This window comes from Phaenicophaeus curvirostris, assembly GCF_032191515.1.
Source record: "Phaenicophaeus curvirostris isolate KB17595 chromosome W unlocalized genomic scaffold, BPBGC_Pcur_1.0 scaffold_35, whole genome shotgun sequence".
In the NCBI taxonomy this organism is placed as follows: domain Eukaryota; kingdom Metazoa; phylum Chordata; class Aves; order Cuculiformes; family Cuculidae; genus Phaenicophaeus; species Phaenicophaeus curvirostris.
Window position 1 is genome coordinate 2804705 of NW_027206664.1, and position 26289 is coordinate 2830993.

A 26289-nucleotide genomic window follows, 5' to 3' on the forward strand; every position below is an offset into this window, starting at 1 on the left:
CTCCAGTTCTCTCCTAAGTCTAGCATATTTTCTCCCTTCAGCAGCGGCACCAGGTTCTTGCTCAGTTCAGCTAGTAAAGGGGGACCCAGAACTCACCTCCCCTGTCCCCTCGGCAACCTCTGGCTCTTCTTCAGGGATGAGTATTGAGACTGCCTCAGATTCTGAGACTGCTGCTGGTGTTGAAGTTGCCATGGGTGGTGTCAGTAAAATTGAAGGATTATAAGGAGGGGGAGATAGTCAAGGAGGATTGAGTGCATACATAGGTAAATTATCTAAGGGATCCCATTTAGACTTTTTCTGCTCCTCTACTTCTGCAGCATTCTGGTGAGTTATGAGAAGCTGTTTAACCTCATATATCCAACAAGCTGTGTAAACCGATTCTTCTTCTGAAGGAAGGGGTTTACGGTTTACATAGAGATTTAAAGCCTGACATATCCAGTCTTCGTCAGACCCGTATTTTGGCCAAAATACTGATGGTCCTTTTATTGTTTCTTTGGACCACACAAGTACACAATACTGAATCATTTTCTTCTTATCCTTATCTTTTGGTTTTGGATTCCTTTTCCAATTTTTCAACATTCTTCCTAAAGGGCTATCTGCAGGCACTGCCCTAGGGACCTTCTCCCCATCCCTATTTCCCCTGGAACTCTTATTCCCCATTTCTTTTAGCAACCTTTAGTCATGCTGCTGCAGAAATCTGCCCCCTGTAGAGTACCACGTACCAAATTCTTGGTCCTAGCCAATGTGTTGCACTGTCAAGCTCTGTCCCCACACAAGACAATATAAGAGCATATAAGTGCAGCATAAGAGCCCAGTTCCCGAGACTCTCTTTCACTCTTTATCACACACTTCATCCATCTTCAGCCTTGCTCCTCACGGGACTAAGGAACCGCGGATCTGGATCTTGCACTTGCTTCGTACTACAGTACATCTCAGCCACACAATTTACACAAGTCTCAACCCAACCCCCCAAGGTAGTACATCATCACATTTGATTTTTCTTACCTTGGTCTGTGCACAGTTACCAGGTCAATGTGCAAAACCAGAGTGCCTACCACCACCCTTCTCTTCCCCAGCTGCTCACAGATCTTGCCTCTTTAAACAGCCTCGGGTCCTTCGTCAGCTCTCCGCAGGGCCACCACCGCCAGCCTACTGGATTGCTGAATCTGAGCGGTGGTGCACCTTCCTGTTCCACTGTGATGAGGGCCCTCTGCAGGCAACTTCGGTTCCCGGGTTTTGACACCACATTGCGAGAAACACTCACGATTCAAATAGGTAAACTGAGGCACACATCTTGTGAAGGAGCATTATTTATTATATTATTTGTGATTGCAGTTGCGGGAGCGCCTCCTTCTGGCAAGAAGGAAAGTGCTCAACCTTTGTCGAAAAACACAGCCTTTATACCTTTTCTTTCAAGGCAAGACCACCACCCTCTCCCAACATTTACAACCTATCCCAAAGCTATTACAAGGTGGTTACTAGGCTGTTTTACATATTAAATTTCTTACCCAATCTGTTGTTTATAAGTTCTTACATTCCTGAGCATATCTTGTACTGTACCAGAAGGGTACCAGAAGATAACTGGGAGGTAATATTTCTTATCTATTTTTTTTCTACAAACTACGTGCTCAGCCATTTCTTAGTGAAAAACAGCTTATGCAATCATATTTTGCAAGAGGGTTATAAATTCAGTTCAACAAGGCCATGCGTCTTAATGCTAAAACTTCCATTTTGTAAAAACACAAGTAGCTTAACTCACATGCCTGAATCAGGGGAGTGTCTTTCTGCTTCATAACCCTTGGTGAATTTGCCTTCTAAGAGCTGATTGCTGCTAAAGTCTGAGTAAGTGGTTAGTGTCCATGATATTTGGAAGTAAGTTCCTCCCCATGGTAACTAAATCTGTGAAGAATTGAAACGCCAATTTTTTTTCTGGGGGTGCATGCGTGTTTTTTCTCAAGCCTGCCTTCAGGTAATTTGTTAATTTTTTTGTCCCTGTGTGTTCACTCCTTGGTTGCATCTTTTTGTAGGCTGAAGGGCCATAACCTTCTTTACTTCATGGGCTGTAGCCCTCCACATATATGTTTATGCTTATTGCCTATTTCTGGATCTTTTCCAGTTAGCCATTCTGCTTTTCAACAGGGAAGATCATATCTTTCTCTGCATTTGAGATGCAGACATATCACAGGTGTATACACTGGTGTAAGAATGCTTCAGTTTTGTAGTTTCTAACTTCCTGATAATGCCTTGTGTTCTGTTTAACTCAGTGCTTACTAAAAGGAAAACGCTTAACACTTGTGAAGCTTTTTAGTATAATACAAGAACTAGCTTTCTGAGTTTTGATAGCTCAAAATCTGTCAATTTAAATGGAAAGTTAAGATTGCTTTGGTTTTTTTTATTACAAAGAGAAATTACATTAGATGGAAATGAGCAATCACCTTATCAAGTGTTTGTATTCCTCACATCATTTAAAAATTCTGAAGAAGCAAAAAAAAAAATTTAATATCTCATTAGAATAGAGATAAGTGGGTGGACTCTGGCACTTGGCTGTACAACTAATATAGCTGCCATCCTGGACTTAGTAAAAATCTATTCATGATGAATTTAAGCACTTTGAGGTGGATATTCTTAAATGGAGTGTTGCCAAATTAAGGAGAAACTGAGTTGTGACTGGTGATATAACTTCAGTGGCTGTGCTACTGATAGAGGGAATACTGCATCTTGCAGCCTGTTATGGGATTAAGAGGCTTTTGTGGGAGCTTTGTGAGGGAAATCTTGTTTCAACTGTGACCTAAGGTGTTAAGGAAAAAGAGGAACCGGTGGTACTGCAAGTAGCCAGACCTCTTCCTCACATTCCTTCCATTGTCCTTGGAGCATGGAACTTTGTGCCCCTGTGCAGGCACTCCTACAACTGATGGCTTCCTAGGGCTGACCCTGCATACCTGTTGGCTCTGCAACACCATTTTTCAGGGGTGAGGGAACCTGTTTGGGCCACCTCCTCTTCTCCAGGCAGAACAGAGCTATGTGTGTACCACTGTATTAGCCATGGGGAGAGGAATGGAGCTGAGACTGTACCGTGGTATCAGCATAGCAGAGTGGGACTGATTTATTCAAGGCCATGTGCAGGATGGTGTTAGGTTGTAGTACCGCAGTAGTACTGCTACTTAATGACTTTAGTTTTCTGTATGTGCAGAATTGTGATTCAAAAGTGCAGTGATGCAGTAGATGACCATTGCAGTTGGGTGGCTTAAACCTTTTAGGCAAAACCTTAATTATAATGATAGGGGGAGAGAAAACATGTAGTTATAAACTTAATGTTTGTGAGTTTAGTCACAGAAACAAAACTGAAACTGATTGCACAGCCCCCCCCTTCCCCGCCGTTGAGAGCACTGTGGAACAAAGGAGTCAGGGAAGACGTTGCTTCTACTAAGATCAGACACTCTGGAAGATATGTAAATGAATAAATGTTAGTTTCTCTTTAATGAACTGAATTTCAATTTTTAGAATATTTTAAGAGTATATTGATCAATATAGAGAATATAATTATCAGCTGAGAGAATTGTTGTATAGTATACGTTGATGGATAGATAAATCTTAATGATGAAAAAGCATCAAAAATGTAGAAGAGCTCTATTTCCAATGTTCACATGGTGTTTTGCAGTGTCCAATACTTGTTATCCTAGAGACAAAACTCTCAAACTAGCAGAATAGGTAGGAGTCAGGTTTCTGGACCAATCTAGCAGACCACTGAAACAAAGAAACTTATGCTTAATAGTTTAATTTAACCATTAAGGCAGGTACACTTTATACAGCACTGGATAAGACCTGGGATTTGTCCTCAGAGTGCTTCTACCCAACAGTGATTTCAGAGAACTTTATATACTCAGAATTGTTTTCATATTCATATTTGTCCCTGAAAAGACAAGCACACTTCATTCCTGGAACCTCATTGCATATCCAGGGGGGGTGAAATCAATCCCACACAGAGTTGTTAAGGTGGCCATATCTGAGTGGTCCTTATCCTTATCTTAGTCATTAATCTTGTTTTTTAACACATTGCAGTTGACATTCCATCTCACCATTTCCAAATCACCATTTCTATCCCCCCCTTTTCAAGGTTTTTGCAAAAGAGTCACAACAAGTCCTCTTGTTTAAAGTTCTCTTGAAATATTTTCCTGATTCTACTGTGTGTCTGATCTGTTTTCTTTTCCATGTCTCATAATCTTCTACTGTTCACTGACAACACCAAAATGCACATTGAAACACTATACGGGTTAACAAAACTAATAATCCCAATGCTACAACACAAAGAAAAAAAAAATTTAACCAGGGCAAGTTTAGGAGCCAGGAAATTAGCCAAGAAAAATCTATACCTTCCTGCTCTTGTATGGAGCTAAGAAGGCCATACAAATTTTTATAGAGGTTCCTACAGTCTGGGATTGATTGGTCAAATTGAAACAACCCATGCCCTCAAAATCAGAGCATCCTTTATGGTGTCTTAATAACAGGTAATCAATTGCGGCTCTATTTTCTAAGACTGCTACATGAAGTTGTCTAGTTTCAAGATTTAAGGCCTCCAAGGCTCGAGAGATATAATTGAGGCTCCTTGCATAGCTACAAATAAATCTCTTCAAAGTATTATAATTCATGGGCACGGCTACTCCTGGTGTTAAAAGGAAGCCAGCGTAATTTCAGCTTTATATGACAAAGTTTTATATGACAAAGGTTTGACAACCATGTGTAGTTTCACAAGGTTTGAATGCTTGCGGGGCTTCCCAATGCACACAAAGTAAATATAAATATGTTTTGTGCTGAAGAACCAGCATTTAAACATAAGGGCATACTATTGTATATTGTACAAGCCAGTTCTTCCCAAATGTTTATTTTATAGAGGCATCCCACTTACGGGAAATGATGCCATGAAAAAGGCCAAACTCAATAATCAGTGCCAATTTGATTATTAAGCAAGTATTGCTTTAATACATAATATGACGCCGGACACACAGGGAATCGTTTCACCTAATATGTGTCCATTGAGGCTGGTTACAGGACTTTTATACGGGTTAAACATACATATTCATATAGATTCCAAGAAACACTGGTTACATATTTGGGGAAATATTGGTTAAACATACATAGAACTCATTATCATATCTTGTCACCCACTCTGTGTCACACCCCGAGGTAGACAGAGTTGGACCCAGAATTGTATTTAAACATTTAGTTTATTAACTATAATGTTACAATTCTAAGTCAAGAATATAAGCTTACATCTAGGTCAATATTAGCATTCTATAAGGGTTGAAAAAAGACTGTACGACCTCTACGGAGTTCGGTGATAGTCTTTAGATGTTTCCTAGAAGCTGCTGTGAAGTTTCTGCAAACGCTCCGGCACGGTGCCCGTGGACTGTGGACGACGTCGATGGGGGGGTCTCAGGCCAGCTGAGAGGGAGCTCATATTTGTGCTTGCTCCTCTCCTTCTCTTATAGTCTGTTCTGGAGTGATAAGATCTGGGGTGCCAATCGGCCCAATCTCCTTTACCTTTTGTCGGTGGTTCTGATGATAAGGGGACAATGGATTCCAGTGCAACCTCCACCCATGTGTAGGAATCCAGAGAACTCCAGGGTCGTAGATCAGGACGCTTCAGTCACAAAACTCATAACATTTCTTATTAATACTTTTGTTTTGAGGACCACCTCTGAGTCTTTGTTTTTGTTTCTCATCTCCACATACCTGCTTGGTATGTGGGAGGAGGGGGGGTGGGTGTGTGACCATGGGCCAGTTTGGACATCCTGATAGGCAAAGTGGCAGAGACATAATCGCCCATTCTCCCCTTGCTGCACAGATGGGCTTTGTTATGGCCATTGACCTGGAGTGGCCACCAGACCTCTGCCTGGCTCCTCTCCTCATTATCTTATCTCCTTCCTCATTTCATCCGCTTGGTTAGTTCAGGTCTGTCCTTTGTTCCTGCTGGGGGACTGTTCTTGTTTCAACTAGTAAACAAGCTAAACTCCTGTTACAATCACATTCTTACTGCAAGCTGGCCAGGATTTGATTATTATCCTTATTATTCTTATTATTCTTATTATTCTTATTGATTTATTCCTTCCTTCAGAAAATAAAACTTCTCCTAATGGGTACATTAACAATTATATTAACAATTTTCCATCTTTACAGTTTACTTTATGTGTTCTGTAGTCCACTGGCTGGTAGGTGATTTTTTCACTGGAAAAAAAGTGGATCAAAGTCAGCTGCTCTTTAATCCTGACCGCTGTGAAGGCTATTAAAAATACTTGGTATGGTCCATTCCACTGTTCTCCCAATGGTTTTCCTGTAAAATCTTTAACATAAACCCCATCCCCAGATGTAACAGGATATACTGGTTGATCTAAACCTCTAGCCTGTGCAGCTAATACAGGTTGATTTTTTTGGGTTCTTTTTCTTTGTTGAGGGGCATGGTTTAATGGTTGATAGGGATGGTTGGACTCAATGATCCAGTGGGTCTTTTCCAACCTAGTGATTCTGTGATTCTTTTTGTTTTTCAAGCAAGTTCAGCTGTTTTTGCAAGGTGATTAAACATCCTTGTACACCAAACTGTGTAAGACCTTCTCCTGTATACTGCAATAGATATATGGAGCAAATGCCTTTCTTGCACCTTGGCTTGGTTCAATCCTAACCAAGGCCAAAGGCTCCTTGACAAATTTTAGCTCATTGCTGTTTTATCAGCAACAATCATATGATTCATTTTCTCCACCTGGCTACTAGCCTGTGGTCAGTATGGGGTATGTAACTGCCAATCAATTCCTAAAATTTCACTAACCTTTTTAGCACTTTAGCACAAATGAGTACCTCTATCTGACGATATTGCTGCAGGCACTCCAAAACAAGGTGTAATTTCATTCAACAATACTCTTGTGACTTCATTTGTCCTGCAAGAAAAAGTTCCTGGCCAACCTGAGAAAGTATCTGTTAAAACTAATAAATACCAGTACCCCCTTTTCTTGGGAGTTCAGAGAAATTTATTTGCATTCCTATTCACCAATTTCTTACTCAATTGTTTATACAGAATACCTGTGCCCCAATGGGTTTGGTTTTGTTTTTTTTATACTCATCTAAGACCAATTTCCATAGCACTCCTGATGGCATTATTATTTGTCCATCTGGAACATGGACATCATCTACACCCATCATCTACTTCCCTTTGTGCCATATTGTTAATCAGGTTTCCTTTTAATATTTCTCCAGTTTTAAATCAGAATCAGAGATTTGAAGCTTACCGTCTGCAATCAAAGCAGATATTACTTCTGCCTTTTTCTGCAGCCTTCCTGGCCTCAAAATTTCCTACCTATTTGTTACCAATTTCCTGGTCACTATTACCTCTCTGGTGACCTTTGTAGTGCATGATAATCACTTCTTCTGGAAGATTTACAGCTTTCAGCAATCTTAAGATTTCTGCTGCATGTTTAATGTGTTTTCCTTGGGCGCTAGGGAGTCCGTTCCAATGTTTGAGTGAGGGTGATTATTGCTGCTTCCATTGCTGTACCAGGAATCTTCTGCATCCATAAGCAGTTCTTCTTTTAGATCTGGACGGCTAGAATATACTGTCTCCATGATCTTCAGGCAGTCATGTATCACTGGTTTCAAAGTAACTCAGCTAAGGAAAGATGCTGGATTCACAGTGTTAGTGGTGAAAATAACCAGAATAGCTTTAAAACATCAGGGAGACCTAAAGCTGGGACCTTCATCAATTCCTTCTTTAATTATTCACATGCCCTTCTTGCCTACCCCAGTCCATGCCAATTTTCATGATCCCATTGGATAGTCTTTCAAAAGTTCATACAATGGTTTCACTAAGAGTCCATAGTTATATATCCATAAATGACACCAACCTGCCATTCCCAGAAAGATTCTGAGCTCCTTTACCATTCCTGGCATGAGTGTGCAGCAAATAGCTTCCTTTCGGGCTGTCTGTGTCCTCTGGAGATCTCGAATCCAAGGTAAGTAAGTTGTCGCTGCGTAGGCTGGGCCTTATGCTGAGAGACCTGATACCCACTCAGTCCAGAAGTTCAATAGACTTGCGGTCCGTTGCTCACAGTCGTCCTCTGTTTGTGTAACTATCAGGAAGTCACATACTGCAGCAGGGTTCCAGTCCCATGTTTCCAGGACAGCTGGTTCCCCAAAATAGTTGGGTTGTTCTTAATACCTTGAGGCAATACTGTTCAGGTTAGTTGTGTTTTTCAACCAGTTTCCGGGGGTTCTCATTCAAAGGCAAATAACTTTTTGATTTCTTCAGCCAAGATCAAGCAGAAGAAGGTATCCTTTAAATCCAGTATGGTAAACAACATTTGATTTTTTAATTTGGTGGTAAGGGATAGGGATTTGCCACCACTGGATGTAGTTCTATAGTTTTCACAGAATTATAGAATCATAGAATCACCAGGTTGGAAGAGACCCACCGGATCATTGAGTCCAACCATTCCCATCAAACACTAAACCATGCCCCTTAGCACCTCGTCCACCCGTGCCTTAAACACCTCCGGGGAAGGTGAATCAACCACCTCCCTGGGCAGCCTGTTCCAGTGCCCAATGACCCTTTCTGTGAAAAATTTTTTCCTAATGTCCAGCCTAAACCTCCCCTGGCGGAGCTTGAGGCCATTTCCTCTCCTCCTGCCGCCTGTCACTTGGGAGAAGAGCCCAGCTCCCTCCTCTCCACAACCTCCTTCTTTTAGGTAGCCAGGCGAGGGGGAGCGGTGCTTACTCCTGCACTTCCCCTCCATTGAAACTGGCGCCCCTGATGAGGCCCTCAGGCGATATCCCAAGGTCCATTCTTGGGGACGTCTGCTGCTGCACCACCTCCACTATTCGTTGCTGGCGCCACAAAACAAACACACAAATAGCCAGCCTTCAGAAAAAATGTTTAAGGCAAAGAAAGAAGCATAGTTGGGTTTTACACCTTTCCATAGTATTACCTGACACTCACAGGGGTCAGTTTTATCTTCACATGCTCCACATTTCTTGCCTTGCCAGATATTTCAAAAGCCCACACACCTGGGTAAACGTGTTCAAAAACTCTCTGCTTAAGTGGGAAAATCAGAAGAATATGAGTACTATCCAAGAGGCAGTCAGTTCTTCATCTGGAAAATGGTCTGAATATGAATATATTAAAGCTACTAAGCTGTTGGTAGTTGGTATAATGGAAACTAGTAATAAAGAGTTGTGAGCTCCTAGTTGGTCTGGTCTATGTTGCTGGAGATTAACAGATTTATTTAAGCACTTTATAGAATCATAGCATAGAATATAGAATCATTTGGTTGGAAAAAAACCTTTGAGAACATTGAATCCAACTGTACCTGTCCATTACTAAACCATATCCCCGAGCACTTAATCTACCTGTCTTTTAAACACCTCCAGGGATAGTGACTCAATCACCTCCCTGGGCAGCCTGTTCCAGTGCCAGATAACCCTTCCAGTGAAGAATTTTTTTAATGATGTCTAATCTGAACCTGCCCTGGTGCAACTTAAAGCCATTTCCTCTTGTCCCATCACCTATCACTTGGGAGAAGAGACCAACACCCACCTCTCTACAACCTCCTTTCAGGTAGTTGTAGACAGTGATGCGGTCTCCCCTCAGCTTCCTTTTCTCTAGGCTAAACAACCCCAGTTCCCTCAGCCACTCCTCATAAGACTTATTCTCCAGCCCCTTCACCAGCTTTGTTGCCCTTCTCTGGACACGCTCCAGTGCCTCAGTATCCTTCTGGTACTGAGGGGCCCAAAACTGAGCACAGGATTTGAGGTGTGGTCTCACCAATGTCGAGTACAGGGGCAGAATCACTTGGGACTGCCTCCCAAAGGGACTTTACCAACCAGCCTTCTGAACAGTCCAAAGTCTTCCCTCTAGAAGTCCAAGGTGGCCATTCTGCTGACCCCCTTCCTTACTTCTCCTAGAACTGAGAATTCTATCATCTTATGATCGCTGTGCCCCAGGCATCCTCCAGCCGTCACATCTCCCACAAGGCCTTCTCTGTTCACAAACAACAGGTCCAGCGGGCCATCTTCCCTAGTCGGCTCACTCATCAGTTGTGTCAGGGAGTTGTTGTCCGTGTACTCCAGGAACATCCTAGACTGTTTCCTCTCTGCTGTATTATATTTCCAGCAGACATCTGGTAAGTTGAAGTCTCCCGCGAGGGCTAGTGATCGTGAGACTTCTCCCAGTTGCTGGTAGAATATCTCATCAGCCTCTTCTTCCTGGCTGGGTGGTCTATAGCAGACTCCTACCACAACATCTGCCTTGTTAGGTGCTCCACTGATTTTTACCCATAGACACTCAACCCTATCATCACCACCATTGAGCTCAAGGCTATCAAAATGCTCTCTAAAATAGAGGGCTATCCCACTGCCTCTCCTTCCTTGCCTACGCCACCTGAAGAGTTTATAGTCAACCATGACAGAACTCCAGTTATGTGAGTCATCCCACCATGTTTCTGTGATGGCAATTATATCATAGATTTCTTGCCTTACAATGACTTCTAGTTCCTCCTGTTTGTTTCCCATGCTGTGTGCATTGGTGTAGATGCACTTCAGTTGCCCGTTGATCCCTTTACCTCCTGAGGGGAATAGTCTTAATTCCTAAGTGACTACTCGCTGTAGTCGCTAACCCATCCATAACCTTTGCATCTTTGCTGCCACTTGGAGTGCGATCCCTCACTTCCTCTGAGGTGGCAGACCAAAGGGTCTTGCTGGCACACAATCCCTCAGACACTGGTGTGCCATTTTTCGTGGTGTATTGGTTTGCGCTTGCAGCATTTGACATCTCTAGGTTAGCAGCAAATAAAGCCATGACTGAAATGACTTGACATAGCCTATTACCAGATGTGCTATGTCAAGATACAACAAAGTCACGCTGGGTTCCACCCTAATAACTAATACCATAATGTGGCATCTTTGCATAGTAACGTATAATAATTTCACGTAGAAATATAGGAGGCACATGTAGTAAGGAAAGGAGTTTATATGAGTAAAATCACCATTAATCATAGAATAGTTTCGGTTGGAAGGGACCTTAAAGATCATCTAGTTCCAACCCCACTGCCATGGGCAGGGACATCCCACTAGATCAGGTTACCCAAGGCCCCATCCAACCTGGCCTTGAACACCTCCAGGGATGGGGCAGCCACAACTTCCATGGGCAACCTGGGCCAGTGTCTCACCACTCTCATGGTGAAGAAATTCTTCCTAATGTCTAGTCTAAATCTGCCCTTTAAATCTCCAGTTTATACCCATTCCCCTTTGTCCTATCACCACAAGCCTTTATGAATAGTCCCTCTCCAGCTTTCTTGTAGGCCCCTTTCAGGTACTGGAAGGCCACTATAAGATCTCCTCGGAGCCTTCTCTTCTCCAGGATGAACAAGCCCAACTCTCTCAGCCTGTCCTCATATGGAAGGTGCTCCAGCCCTCGGATCATCCTTGTAGCCCTCCTCTGGACCTGTTCCAACAGCTCCATATCCTTCTTATGTTGAAGATTCCAGAACTGGACACAGTACTCCAGATGGGGTCTCACAAGAGAGGAACAGAGGGACAGAATCACTTCCCTCGACCTGCAGACCAGGATACAGTTGGCCTTCTGGGCTGCAAGAACACACTGCCGGCTCATCTTGAGCTTCTCATTGACCAGCACCCCCAAGTCCTTCTCTGCAGGGCTGCTCTCAATCACGTCATCCCCCATCCTGTACTGAAAACGGGGATTGCCTCGACCCAGGTGTAGGACCTTGCACTTGGTCCAGTTGAACCTTGTGAGGTTCTCAGAGGTCCATTTCTCCAGCTTGTCCAGGTCCCTCTGAATGACATCTCGTCCTTCCAGTGTGGCAACTGCACCACTCAGCTTGGTGTTACCTGCAAACATGCTGAGGGTGCACTCAGTCTCACTGTCAGTATAATTGATGCGGATATTAAACAGCACCAGTCCCAGTATGAACCCCTGAGGGACACCGCTAAACATGGATCTCCATCTGTATTTGAGCCATTGACCACTACTCTCTGAGTGCAACCATCCAACCAGTTTCTTATCCACCAAATAGTCCACCCATCAAATTCATATCTCTCCAATTTAGAGAGAAGGATGTTGTGTCAAAGGCTTTACTGAAGTCTAGATAGATCCCATCCGTCGGTTTACCCGTGTCCACTGCTGCAGTTACCCCATCATAGAAAGCCACTAAGTTGGTCATACAGTATTTGCCCCTGGTGAAGCCATGCTGGCTGCCATTAATCACCTCCATGTCCTCCATGTGCTTTAGCATGGCTTCTAGGAGGATCCATCCCATGATCTTCCCAGGCACAGAGGTGAGGCTGACAGGTCGGTAGTTCCCAGGGTCGTCTTTTCTGCCCTTTTAAAAAATGGGTGCAACATTACCCTTCTTCCAGTCACCAGGGGCTTCTCCTGATTCCCATGACTTTTCAAATATCATGGAGAGTGGTTTGGCAACCACATCAGCCAATTCCCTCAGGAGTCTGGGATGCATCTCATCAGGTCCCATAGACTTATAAATGTTCAGGTTCTTCAGGTGGTCATGAACCTGATCCTCCTCTACAGTGGGAGGGGGTTTATCCCCCTGGTCACCATCTTGTTGTCCCATAACCCAGGAGGGATGAGGAGAGCAGTTATCAGTGAAGACTGAGGCAAAAACGTTGTTGAGTACCTCAGCTTTCTCCTCATCTGTTGATACGTGATCACCATTTCCAACCATCAGTGGGGGTACGTTCTCTTTGACCTTCCTCTTTTGATTGACGTACCTGTAGAAGCCCTTCTTGTTAGTCTTCACTTCCCTTGCCAAGTTCAGCTCCAGCTGCTCCTTGGCCTTCCTGACTTCATCCCTACACAACCAGGCAGTATCCCTATACATGTCTCAGGTTACCCGTCCCTGCTTGCACTGCCTGTGTAGTTGCCTGTTCTTCTTCACTTTAACCAGCAGGTCTCGACTCAGCCGTGCCAGTCTCTTCCCTTCCCTGCCTGATTTTCTACATAGAGGGACTGAGAGCTCTTGTGCTTTATGGAAAGCATCCTTGAATATTTGCCAGCTCTGTTCTGTTCCCTTGTCTCAGAGGACCACGTCCCAGGGTATCCTACTGAGTAATACCTTGAAGGGATAGAAGTCTGCTTTCCTGAAATTTAGTGTCCTGACTATACTCTTCACCTGTCCCATATCCCTCAGGACCTTGAACTCCACCAGTGCGTGATCACTGCAACCCAGGCTGCCTCCGATCCTAATATCACTGATGAGTTCACTTGTACTGGTGACCATAAAGTCCAGTATTGCATCTCCTTGGGTGGGGGTCTCTATCAGCTGGACTAGGAAATTATCTTCAACGCACTCCAGGAGTCTCCTGGATTGCCTACAGCTTGCTGTGATAATTTTCCAGCATTTGTCGGGGTGGTTGAAGTCCCCAAGTAGGATGAGAGCTTGCAAGCCTGAAGCCTCCTGTAGTTGGAGGAAGAAGACTTCATCGGTCGGTTCCCCTTGATTGGATGGCCTGTAGTATACACCAACTACAAGGTTCCCATTGTTTTTTCTGTCCTTAATTTTGACCCACAAGCTCTCAACCTATTCGTGGCTACTCTTCAACGACAGCTCTTCACATTCTATCCCCTTCCTGAGATAGAGGGCAACACCTCCACCCCTCCTTCCAGGTCTGTGCCTTCTGAACAGCCTGTAGGCATCAATAGCCACACTCCAGTCATGGGATTCGTCCCATCACGTTTCCGTGATGGCAACTAGATCATAGCTTTCCAGTAGCATGGTAGCCTCCAGCTCTTCCTGCTTGTTACCTAAGCTTTGTGTGTTAGTGTAAAGGCAGTTCAGCTGGGCTGCCGATTGCATCACCTTCCCAGTGGACCCTTTATTACCTACAAGGTGTTTTAGGGAAGTGTCCTCCCTAACACCTGACCCCTGCCACCCGTCTTCCCACCATTTGTTACAGGCTGGCTTGATGTTATCCCTCTCTCCCTTCATATCTAGTTTAAAGCCCTGTCTACAAGCCCTGCAAGCTCCTGGGCAAAGACTCTCCCACCCCCCTCTGAGAAAGGTGGCTCCCATCTGAAGCCTGTAGTCCCGGTGCCGTGTAGGCCATCCTTTTATCAGAAAACGCAAAGTTGTTTTGGTGACACCAGCCACGGAGCCATATATTAAGTGACTGGACCCTTCTGAGCTGTGTTATGGCACCACCCGTCACTGGAAGGAGGGAAGAATAAGTCTCCTGGGCCCCAGATTCCCTCAGTATCTGTCTCAAGGCCCTAAAATCTCTTTTAATCCCCCTTGGGGTTTGTACTGCTGCTTCATCCCCTCCCACATGGAGCAGCAGTAACAGGTAATAGTCTGTAGATCTTACCAGGTTGGGAAGTTTCCTGGCCACATCCCTTACCCGGGCTCCTGGGAGGCAGCAGACTTCCCTGTGAGTGGGGTCTGCTTGACATATCAGACCCTCTGTCCCCTTCAGTAGAGACACTCCTACAACTATGACTCTTCTAATCATCTGGAATAAAATTGTAGATGGCAAAAGGAATAGAAAAGCTTTATGCTGCATACCCTCTGAGAAAAGAATGTGTTCTTAATCTTTTAATTAGGTCACTAGAAGCAGTTTGTTGCCAGTCTATTATTTGACTTCTTGGTAGAAAAAAAAGGAAAGATTATTGAGTTTCATTTTGCTTCCTGTGTTTGTAAAAGTGTAAAACAAAGGGATTTTATTGTGCTTTTCAGAAAGTACCTTTAGATTCTGTATTACGAAGAGGGGGAGTGAGTAAGTTAATGTATTGCCTTAACCAGACTTGTAAGTTCCTTATAAATCTGGATTTGTTATTAATCAAGCTGTAATTCTATCAGTGGTCATTGGCTGGCAGGACTCTGTACTGGCAATTACTTTTACAACTAAGCATATAACTGTTTGAGGTATTGTCCTCTAGATACTTTTTTGAGGAATAAAATAAAGAAAATCTTTGAGTAAGAAGATTCTTTATCAAGTTTTAATCAGCCACCTATTTGTGTTATCATTTTAATCTGAAGAACTGTCAGACTTTTCAAGGTGGAGGGGGAGATGCATTTCAGGACTCACACAGCTGATAAGGAAAGTATTGTGCTTGCACAAGCACAAAATGCAATTCCTTTAGGCCAGTGAATTTTCTGTGGAAGAACAATTACTAGATTCTGATTAGTGTCTCAGCAGGGGGCAGTTTTCAAAATATCTGTAGTTACAGGCTTCCTTCTTATTTCTTAGGGGCTTAATACATGATTTCTGTGGACTTACCTGGACATTTTTTGATAGCTGGTAAAAATCTCATAATCACTTCCTAGATCACTGAATGCCTGTGCTTAATAAAGTAATTTCTTTGCAAAGACAATGCAGATAAAGAGAGTAACAAGTTTGTTACTTTTAAGTAACACTATTTTTTTTTCCTAATTTGTATGCAAAGGGAAAGCTAGCAAATTCAAGTGTGGACATAAATGTAATACTGTTATGTTCTGTAATATCTTCTATATGAAAATCTTCAACTGCAAAATCCTTAATAAATACAGCTTTAAAAATCTATAAGTGTATTATGAGATGCAAGATAAATGAAGGTAGACAAATGTGAAGTAGTTAAATGTGGCATGCATGACTAGGTGTTCTGAGCGGATTTTGGAGCTGGGAGATGAACTCTAGAAATACACATTTGGTTGACAGAATGGCTGTCACATCTGTTTGTGTGACATGATAGTATCATCCTTTTAATACTGGAGCTTCCAGATTGCATGTGCAAGTAGTATGTGTTTCTGAAGGTCTAATTGTCTCTTGGGATGTTCTATACGTGTTATGATATTGGACTGATGAAATTCTGCCTTCTACCTCTCTGCCTTGTCTCCCCTGTCCCAAGGAGATGAACGCTTGAAATACATCAGTATTTAGTGTAGGAATCTAGCTATACTCTGGATAAATTAATTCTACCATGTAATGTAAAGGTTTTCTTTCCCAACTTGAAGGGAAAGAGAAGTTGTGTATCCATTTTACTACAAACCTCCTTCAAGGCATAGTTCTGTAATTTGACGTTACTGCAGGAATGTAAATGTGATTATTCTGTTCTGTCATTAGGTAGCACTGGATTTATTTGTTAAAGTAAGCTGTATTTAATCAGACAAGGGTTATAGAAGAGGCAGACTAGGACTGATTCTCAGGTTACAGGAAAAAATTTGGTATTGCTATTGAGGAAGGATCAACGCATAGTCTTTCCACTTTCAGTCTTTAAAAAAAATAATCTTGCTGTTTTGTCACAGTAATGATGGTCCACTGAGATAAATCTCTGTACTGTTAGCAGTCCCATTTTGTTGCCAATATGTTAAATGTTTGGAGAAAAGAAGCTGTGGGTATGACTGGATAGTCATGGGACAATCTCATCCAGTAACCTACTCTGGTCAAGTTATTAAATAGAAGTAAGGCTAGATTGCTGAAGCTGAGTCAGATCTGTCAAAACATCCTGAGGAAATGAAGCTAATATGTCTCTGAAGGCTGCTTTTGCACAGAAAATTAGTTGTTTCTGTTTAGTTATTCATTGCTTTAAATGTTTCAGGTGTTGCATTCGTTACTGTAGCTGCTGAAGAGATTTTTAATATGCAGGAAAAAAGCTTATACCACTGAGCGAAATTGGAGATACAGTGTATAACAAAACTGCAGACTTAAATGAATTTGAAGTAGTAACTTAGAAAAAAGTTTGGACTAAATCCAGACTAATTTGGACTAACCAGAAGAATGTCCTTAAGGCTTTCATAGTAAGATGAAAAGCTGAATAGCAGTGATTTGATAGTGAAAAACAGAGGGACAAAGATATTGGTCCAAACTTGAGAGAATGCAGTGAGATTCCTGAGGTAGCTGTGGATTTGTGATTCAGGAAATAAAAGTTCTGTTCTGGCTTTGTTGCTGGCTGAGCTGGATGATTGTGGGCCAACTTATTTGGCTTTGTTTTGTTCTGCACACCTGCAAAAGAGGTATAGTTTTACTGCTAGTTAAGTGCCTTGATGACTGTTTTGCAGTCTCATACAAGAACTAGGTGGTGCTAAGCGTATAAGGGAATTCTGGCAAAACTACTTTCTGCTCAGGGGAAAGGTAATCAATGAAAAGTGTGTGTGTGAGGATGTTCAGTTCCTGGTCATATGAATATCCTGTAGCCTAGATTTCATCCAAGAGCAGTGTCTTTCTGTGGCTATAGTCTCATTTTTGTTCCACTTGAGCATGAAACTCTAGTTCAGTCTTCATATGCTCCTTATTGTTGGGAGGCTTCTAATTGTGTAAGTCTGTCACTCCGAACCTTGCGAATTTCTGGATTTCACTCTGTACATTTGTGATAGGTCATTCTGTGTTTGTAGCACAGTGCAGGCTTCCAGTCTACACCAGTCCTTAAACTCATCTACTCCAAATATTAACTACAAGCATAGGATTGCAGTGCTGGGAGGGCAAATTGAATTGTTATCTTACATGGAGAGAAAGCAGTCCTTTTCAGGTTTTTCTTAAGTGAGGAAATGTGAATCTTGAAACTCATTTCATATGGAAACAATTGGAATTAAGGTAGATGGGGGTAGAGGTTATTTTATGATCCTTAGGGATCTACTGAATATCATGTCTGAATGTAGCTGGTGACCGCTGCATAGCAGGGCAGGAAGAATGACAACTGTGGTATGGAAAGGCTTTCTGATATATGTAAGTATGTAAAGATGAGTGCAGCAGCTGGAGCATCCTTGAAAGTTAGATCCTAGGGTTGGGTAGTTCCTCTGCTTTCCTTCTCAGGGGATAAGGATTGTCTGTGTATCTTCGCTGCTAGTAACCTCAACTGTGGCAATTCAACACGCAGAATGCGCCTTGTTTGACAGATGTACTGAATCTTTCTTTGATTTTTTTCCCTGTTAATTGTGGCTTCCATTCCCAAACTTTTCAATCCATTGTTGGACTATAGACCGAAACATATTTCATTGAAGCAGCCCTAAATAGAGGGGTCTTTGCCGTTCGATAACTCCAGAATCAAGAGATTGCAAGGAAGATGTTTCTTCTCAGGACTGGAATGTGCTACCTTCAGGTAGTGTAGGCCACCAGAGTTTTCCAATATGTGACACAGCCAGCAGCTCTTTTACTTATATTCTGTTTTTATAATATATCCATTATATATGAGGGCAACCTCAGTTTGACTTCTCTGCACAAAGATAGATTTCTACATTTTCACACTGGACAAGCTCACTCAAGACAACTTAACTTCATATGTTCCCAATGAATTAAATTCTAGAAGTGTACTCAGTGTGGGTACTGCCATTTTGCTGAACCAGTTCTGTTTTCTGCTGCTGTTTTCATGTCAGAGTATTTTTTTTGATAGCTGATAAAATTTCTGTTCCTGTATGCTTTTAAAGAGCAGAACTTAATCTTTGCTACCAGCTCTGGTCTTCTATAAAGCTAGCAAGCCTTTTCAAGAAATAATTAAGATGTTTAAAACTGTTTTAAACTGTTTGAAGTTTTAAATGTTAAAACTATTTCCTACTCTCTATGCTCCATTATGCACCCACTCCACATTTAATTAAAACAAATGGATCTCGCCCGTTTAAAATATGACTTCTGGTAGTGGAATTTAATTCAGTGTTGAATGTGACTGGGTGAAAAAACATGAAAGCAAACTTTAATTGGTACTACATCTGGAGATGAAACAAGATTGCTTCTTGTTTAGGCATTACTGCAATGGGACCATATTTTTATTAGCTTGATTGACTTTTTTATATTTCACTTTGATTCCTTTGTTCTGTTGAGTTAGTCTAGGAAGGAGCATGTCCCTGCTGAGACCTCAGCTCAGTGAACATATGAAAATAGCTGAAATGAGTGTTCACCTTGAACACTGAGGGGTGTTTTTTTTCCCCTTGTATATAAGTTTGTGTCCTTCAATGCAGCAAAACTCGAGATCTTTTCAGATGTGTATTTCTGTATATGCTTATTTTCTTGTCTCGGCTTCGGTAAGAAGGGTTGGATGAAGACAGATACCTTGGCTTAGTAGGAGTAACACATGAATTAAGGACAAAATGAGCTAGCATTGGAAGGTGAAACTGTACCAGTGACATGTTTGATGAGTGGAAGAAGATGCATACCGCCCCCCGCCAAAGTCAAGTAAGTTTGTGAAGAATGTCATATCTGTAGCACTAAAGATAGAATTCACATTTTTCACATTAGCGCTGTCAAGACAAAGGTAAATCCCAACCTTATGAGGTATGTTAAGGTTAAAAAAGGTTAAAAAAGCATACCCCTGCTGATGAACGAGAATGGTGACCTCATATCAACAGATGAGGATAAGGCTGAGGTACTCAACAAATTTTGCCTTAGTCTTCACTGACAACTGTTCTCCTCTCCCCTCCTGGGTCAATGGACAAAGAAATGAAGACCAGGGGGTAAAGCCCCTCCCACTGTAGGGGAAGATCAGGTTAGTGACCACCTGAGGAACCTGAACATATACAAGTATATGGGACCTGATGAGATGCATCCCAGAGTCCTAAGGGAATTGGCTGATGTGGTTGCCAAGCCCCTCTCCGTGATATTTGAAAAGTCATGGGAATCAGGAGAAGCCCCTGGTGACTGGAAGAAGGGTAATGTTGCGCCCATTTTTTAAAAGGGCAGAAAAGACGACCCTGGGAACTACCGACCTGTCAGCCTCACCTCTGTGCCTGGGAAGATCATAGATCAGATCCTCCTAGAAGCCATGCTAAAGCACATGGAGGACAGGGAGGTGATTTGAGACAGCCAGCATGGCTTCACCAAGGGCGAGTCCTGTCTGACCAACCTAGTAGCTTTCTATGATGGGGTAACCGCAGCAGTGGAACTGGGAAAAGCAATGGATGTGATCTATCTGAACTTCTGTAAAGCCTTTGACGCGGTCCCCCACAACATCCTTCTCTCTAAATTGGAGAGATATGAATTTGATTGGTAGACTGTTCAGTGGATAAGGAACTGGTTGGATGGTCACATTCAGAGAATAGTGGTCAATGGCTCGAAGTCCAGATGGAGATCTGTGACATGTCGTGTCCCTCAGGGGTCCGTACTGGGACCAGTGCTGTTTAATATCTTCATCAATGATATTGACAGTGAGACTGAGTGCACCCTCAGAAAGTTTGCAGAGGACACCAAGCTGAGTGGTGCAGTTGCCACACTGGAAGGACGAGATGTCATCCAGAGGGACTTGGACAGGCTGGAGAAGTGGGCCTGGGTGAACCTCATGAGGTTCAACAACACCAAGTGCAAGGTCCTACACTTGGGTCGTGTGAGAAACACTCTTGATTCAAATAAATAAACTGAGGCATGCATCTTGTGAAGCAGCATTATTTATTTATTCGTGATTGCAACTGGGGGAGCGGGGGTGCTATTTCTTTCAAGGCAAGACAACCCTCTCCTGAAATTTACAACCTATCCCAAAGCTATAACTATGCTGTTATCAGGCTAATTTTTCCATATTAGTTTTCTCTGGCCCAATCTGTTTTTTGTAAGTACTTCCTAAGCATATCTTGTACTGTACCAGAGGGTACCAGAAGATAATATTTCTTACATTATCTTATTGATTTCTTTCTCTGAACTATCTGTTCAGCCATTTCTTAGTGAAAAACAGCTTATGAAATCATATTTTGCAAGAGGGTTATAAGTTCACTTCAGTAAAGCCCTCCATCTTAATGCTAAAGCTTCCATTTTTGTAAAAACACAAGTAGCCTAACTCTCACAGTCAGGGCAATCCATGGTTTCAATCCATGGGGGATGACGTGGTTGAGAGCAGCCCTGTGGAGAAGGCCTTGGGGGTGCTGATTGATGAGAAGCTTGACATTAGCCAGCAATGTGCACTTGCAGGTCAGAAGGCCAACTGTATCCTGTGCTGCATCAAAAGAAGCATGGCCAGCAGGGCAAGGGAGGTGATTCTGCTCCTCTACTCGGCTCTTGTGGGACCCTACCTGGAGTACTGTGTCCAGTTCTGGAATCCTCAACATAAGAAGGATATGGAGCTGTTGGAATGGGTCCAGAGGAGGGCTACAAAGATGAGGACAGGCTGAGAGAGCTGGGGTTGCTAAGCCTGGAGAAGAGAAGGCTCTGAGGAGATCTTATAGTGGCCTTCCAGTACCTGAAAGGGGGCCTACAAGAAAGCCGTGGAGGGACTTTCTACAAGGGCATGTAGTGATAGGACAAGGGGGAATGGCTTTAAATTGGAGAGGGACAGATTTAGGCTAGACATTAGGAAGAATTTCTTCACCATGAGGGTGTTGAGGCACTGGAACAGGTTGCCCAGGGAAGTTTTGGATGCCTCCTTCCCGGGAGGTGTTCAAGGCCAGGTTGTATGGGGCCTTGAACAGCCTGATCTAATGGGAGGTGTCCCTGCCTATGGCAGGGGGATTGGAACTACATGGTCTTTAAGGTCCCTTCCATCCCAAACCATACCATGATTAATCTTCTATATTAAGTGAGTTTGCAGGGAACTTGCATTCTCAGAATGTGGCTCTTTTAGTTGAGCGAAATGAGGCATGTTAGTGGAAAATGGGGATGTTGGATGGCCGGAAATGTTCAGCAGTTTTAACCACATTTTCGGAGAGATCCTGTAGGGAGTGGGAGAAGTCTGTTGGTAGCCTCAGGTGTATTTAAACCACTAGGACTGTGGGTACAGTCAATATTTGAATCAGTGGCTCCCATACAGAGTTAGAGATTTCTGCCTGTTCTGCAGCATGCAGGCTAAGTTGTTTATAAGTAGAATAGTTAATTTTTCTGGTCTTTTTTCTGTCAGTACCATACTGAGTTTTGCTGGGAAAATATTAAATGTGGTGAGTGGGTAGCACATGTGACCCTAATATAAGATGAAAAAATGATGAATCTATAGTAGTCTAACATTGATCCCATTTATCTTGTACAGTGCAGTAGACATACATTGTGGCTGAGTTCAAATATGTGAAATGGCAAGTCATGTTTGACCTGTTGGCAGATTTTATTTTTCCATTATAAAACTTTTGTCCAACTTGATTTCTTCCTAAGTGTTTTTTGTCTGCTTTGTTAAAGAAATTCCATGAGCACTTTTATTTCACCAAATTTCTAACCAAAAACATAACTGTCAATAAATAGTACCAAAATTTCTCTCCTGAGCTTTAACAGGTAAAACGTGACTATTGTATGGATTAAAAAAATGGATTTTTTTTTTTAAATAGAGTAATTGCCATAGTGTGTTTTAAATGCACTAAATTTTGGTTAATTAATGTTTAGCAAAACAATACAAATTGCTTTCTGTAATAGAATAATTTAAGTTCTCTTGTCAGTATTGGGAGGAGGTCCTGGTATGGTCAACAGAGTGTAACTTGTTTCTGGATAATATAAGATCAGCTACCTGTACACCCCTCTTAGTCAAAGAGCATAAGAAGAAAAAGCTTGAAACTGCACAAACTCTGCTATTTTTGGATTAAAAAGGGTATGTTCTGATTGTAAAAAGGGTATGTTCTGATGGTAAAAGCTGATTTACTCATGTTGGCAGCATTTTGGAAATGTTTGCATTACTCTTCTCAGTCATAACTGGGACAAGTCTGAAATATTAATAATATTCAAGATACTTCAGATTCAGCTTGCTACATATTGAAGTATCACTGCAACAAATAGAGCAGCATTTTAATTAGCTTATGCTGCTCTGGGTTCCAGACATGCATTTTAAATGTGCAGGATATTCCACTGCTTTTTCATACATCTTTACCAAAAGAACAGAATAAGTGAGCTAGTTTGGACTCGATGATCCGGTGGGTCTCTTCCAACCTGGTTATTCTGTGATTCTGTGATTCTGAAGTGCTAGGATTAACTAGAAAAGTTAATGCATGTACCTGGCTCTGGCTAGTGCTAAGATTACTGTTAAATATTTGACTAATTTGTAGTAGTAGTATGAAGTCTTGTGCTAATTAAGCTAAAGTAACTAAATTTGTTAATAGTTACTAGATGCTTTCCATCTGACTATTTTAAGCTCTCTGACATGGTAGGTATTTGCTATCCAAGCTTTAGGCATAGGAAAATGGCAATTAAAAACAGTTGCTTTGCTCTTCAAATTTGGAACTTGTTTCATTACTGCATTGTGAGATGATTGTAGCCCTTATTAGTGGTATGAGTGCTGGATCATATTTTCTCACTTTTTGCACAGCATATTTATATTTTCCGTTATGGTTTATCATACAAATATCTGTCATGTTTCTGTTGTATCTCAAGGAGAGGAAGATGATCCTTCTATTTCTAGATTTCCACCCTTTTCTTGGTGATGGTTTAACTTCTAGATAGTGAAGCTGATCTCAAGAACAAGAGAGACGTAAAGCCATATAATTTTTTTTCCCATTGCTTTTCTGTTTAGATGATCTTTAAATAACTTGGGTAACGGAAACTAGTAGGAACTACACTCTAAAATCCTACTCTTGGAGTTAATAGAACCTAGGATATCCCCCTTGTTTGAGTTTGGAAGTCAGACCAACCTTAGGTGTTAGTTGCAGATAATTTTCTTTTGTGATAGGATTCTCCTTTTGGGAAGAGTCCATTTTAAATAGGTCACCCATTTGCTGCAACAGTTAAATGTGAATTTAGAATTGGTGCATCTTCTATACTTGTTTGGCATGTCAGTCTCTGGACAAGGAAAAAGCTTGTACTGATCTACCTTGACCACTGGGCTGTGTAAGTAACTTTCAGTTTTCTTATGCTCTTGCCTGTGAAACTTCTAGTTCTAGAGGCTTGTGTGATGTATAAGCTTCAACTTCGTTGGAAATTTGTATGGCTGCTGAGTGATTCAGTGACTGAAAAACCGATGCATTAGTGTGCTGCAATTCCTCAGCCATTGTAGGGTTTTCCCTTCTTTCTGAGTGAAATGTATGGCAAATTACCTTATGTCCCAAATACACAGTCAGGAACTTAAAGGAGGAATAGAGCTGTCTGTTATCATTTAGGAGCCTTACATCCTTAACCAGCTCAAATAGTATGTGCTTTTAACAAGTGCAGTGTCTTTAATGAATAAAATGGGACGTGACATGAGGATAGGTGCGTAACTGCAGTTGTTATATTAATGCAATATTAATGCAGTGAACCCATATGGAACAACTGAGCAAGAGATGTCATGCTTCTCTGAGAGCACGTGGAAGAGCTGTCTTCTGCTTTCACTTCCTGTTGACTGTTATGTACTGAACTAAAAGGTCTAATTGCCCACTATGTCACATTAAGCAACAGCACAATTCGAAGATCTGATTTTTCCTAATGTTTGTCTTCCTGTCTTCATGATAGCACTCAAGATCACCTGTTCCATGACTTTCCCTGGTACTGAGGTCAGACTGACAGGCCTCTAGTTCCCTGGATCCTCCCTATGACCCTTCTTGTAGATGGGCACAACATCAGCCAGCCTCCAGTCCAGTGGAACTTCCCCAGTCTTCCAGGGCTGCTGGAAGATGATGGAAAGGGGTTTGGCAAGCACATCCGCAAGCTCACTCAATACTCTTGGGTGGATCCCATCCAGCCCCATAGACTTGTGTGTGCCTAGCTGGGCAAGCAAGGCTCTAATCACCTCCTTACGAATCATGAGAGCTTTGTTCTGCTCCTCTAACTCCTGGGTGTGTACACAGAGGGAACACCTTTCCTTACTATTAAAGACTGAGGCAAAGAAGGCATTAAGTACCTCAGCCTTTGTCCTCATCCCCTGTCACTGTTGTTCCATTTGCATCCAATAGGGACTGAATATTCTCCCTAGTCCTCCATTTAACGTTAATGTATTTGTAGAAAGATTTTTTTGTTATCTTTCACAGACTTGGCAAACCTGAGTTCCAGTTGGGCCTTAGCCCTCCTGATTTTTTCCCTGCACGATCTCACTTCCTCCCTGTACTGCACCCAAGACGCCTGTCCTTTCTGCCAATGCTCATAGACATTCCTCTTTTTTTGATGTCCCTTAAGAGCTCAACCAAGCTGTTTTTTTTTTTTCTCCGTCAGCTCCTTTTCCAGAACATGGGGACGGGTTGCTCCTGATGTGCAAGGATTTCCTTTTTGAAGAGCACCCAGCCCTCATGGGCTCCCTTGCCTTTAAGGACTGTCTCCCATGGGACTCTGCCAACCAGCCTTCTGAACAGTCCCAAGTCTGCCCTCTGGAAGTTTAACGTGACTGTCCTGCTAACCACCCTCTTCACCTCACCTAGAACTGAAAACCCTATCATTGCGTGGTCGCTTTGTCCCAGGCATCCTCCAACCATGACATCCCCCACAAGGCCTTCTCTGTTCACAAACAGCAGGTCCAGGAGGGTGCTTTCCCTTCTCGGCTCACTCACCAGCTGTGTGAGGAAGTTGTCTTCCACGCACTCCAGGAACCTCCTCGACTGCTTCCTTTCTGCTGTATTGTACTTCCAGCAGACATCTGGAAGTTTGAAGTCTCCCACAAGGACAAGAGGTAGTGATCTTGAGACTTCTCCCAGTTGTTTATAGAAGAGCTCATCAGCTGCTTCTCCTTGGCTGGGTGGTCTGTAACAGACTCCCATCACAAAATCTGCCTTCTTTTGGGCTGCTCTGATTTTAACCCACAGGCACTCGATCTCCTCATCGCCACAATCCAGCTCAACGGTATCCAAGTCCTCTCTTACATATAGGGCTACCCCACCTCCTCTCCTACCCTTCCTGTCCCGCCTGAAGAGTTTATACCCCACCATAGCTGCACTCCAGTTATGCGAGTCATCACGTTTCCGTGATGGCAACTACATCGTAGCCTCCTTGCTCTACAACAGCTTCCAACTCCTCCTGCTTATTGCCCATGCTGCGTGCATTGGTGTAAATGCACTTCAGCTGGGCTGGCAAACCCTCAGCCCTCATAAAGGGAATAGCATTCATTCCCAATTGACTGGTCATTGGAATATCTAACCCCTCAGTGCCAGTTTCATCCTTTCCGTCACCAGATGTACTCGCCCCCACTTGCTCTGTGCTGACATACTGGTGGTCCTTGCCAGCACCCCATCTCTCAGGCACTGCAGTTCCACTTCCAGGCTCACTCCTGCCTAGCCTGGCTTTGTCCCCCTCCCCCTTCACACCTAGTTTAAAGCTCTATTTATGAGCCCTGCTAGATTTTTTAGTAAGGACTTTAGTCCCCCTAGTAGAAAAGCATGCCCCATCCCTAGTAAGGAATCCTAGGGGTGTGTGGGCCAGTCCATGATCAAAGAACCCAGTTTTTCTCCTCACACCAGGTTCAGAGCCAGGTATTAATCAAGTGATTCTTTTTTGACCTCTTGCTCCTCATTCCTTACTGTTGGA

General features: G+C 42.7%; 1 protein-coding gene across 2 annotated transcripts in view; it reads left to right on the forward strand.

The window, feature by feature from the left end:
* LOC138733829 (ubiquitin-associated protein 1-like) overlaps positions 1-26289 on the forward strand; it is a 97822-nt gene that overhangs the window by 7926 nt on the left and 63607 nt on the right. The window contains exon 1 of one of the 2 annotated variants that reach the window (XM_069881327.1): positions 1771-1842. The exons of the other annotated variant lie outside the window; for it this stretch is intronic. The gene's annotated coding sequence lies outside the window, so the exon portion shown is untranslated. Of the gene's footprint in view, positions 1-1770; positions 1843-26289 lie in introns of those variants that run through there. 2 annotated transcript variants of the gene reach the window in all.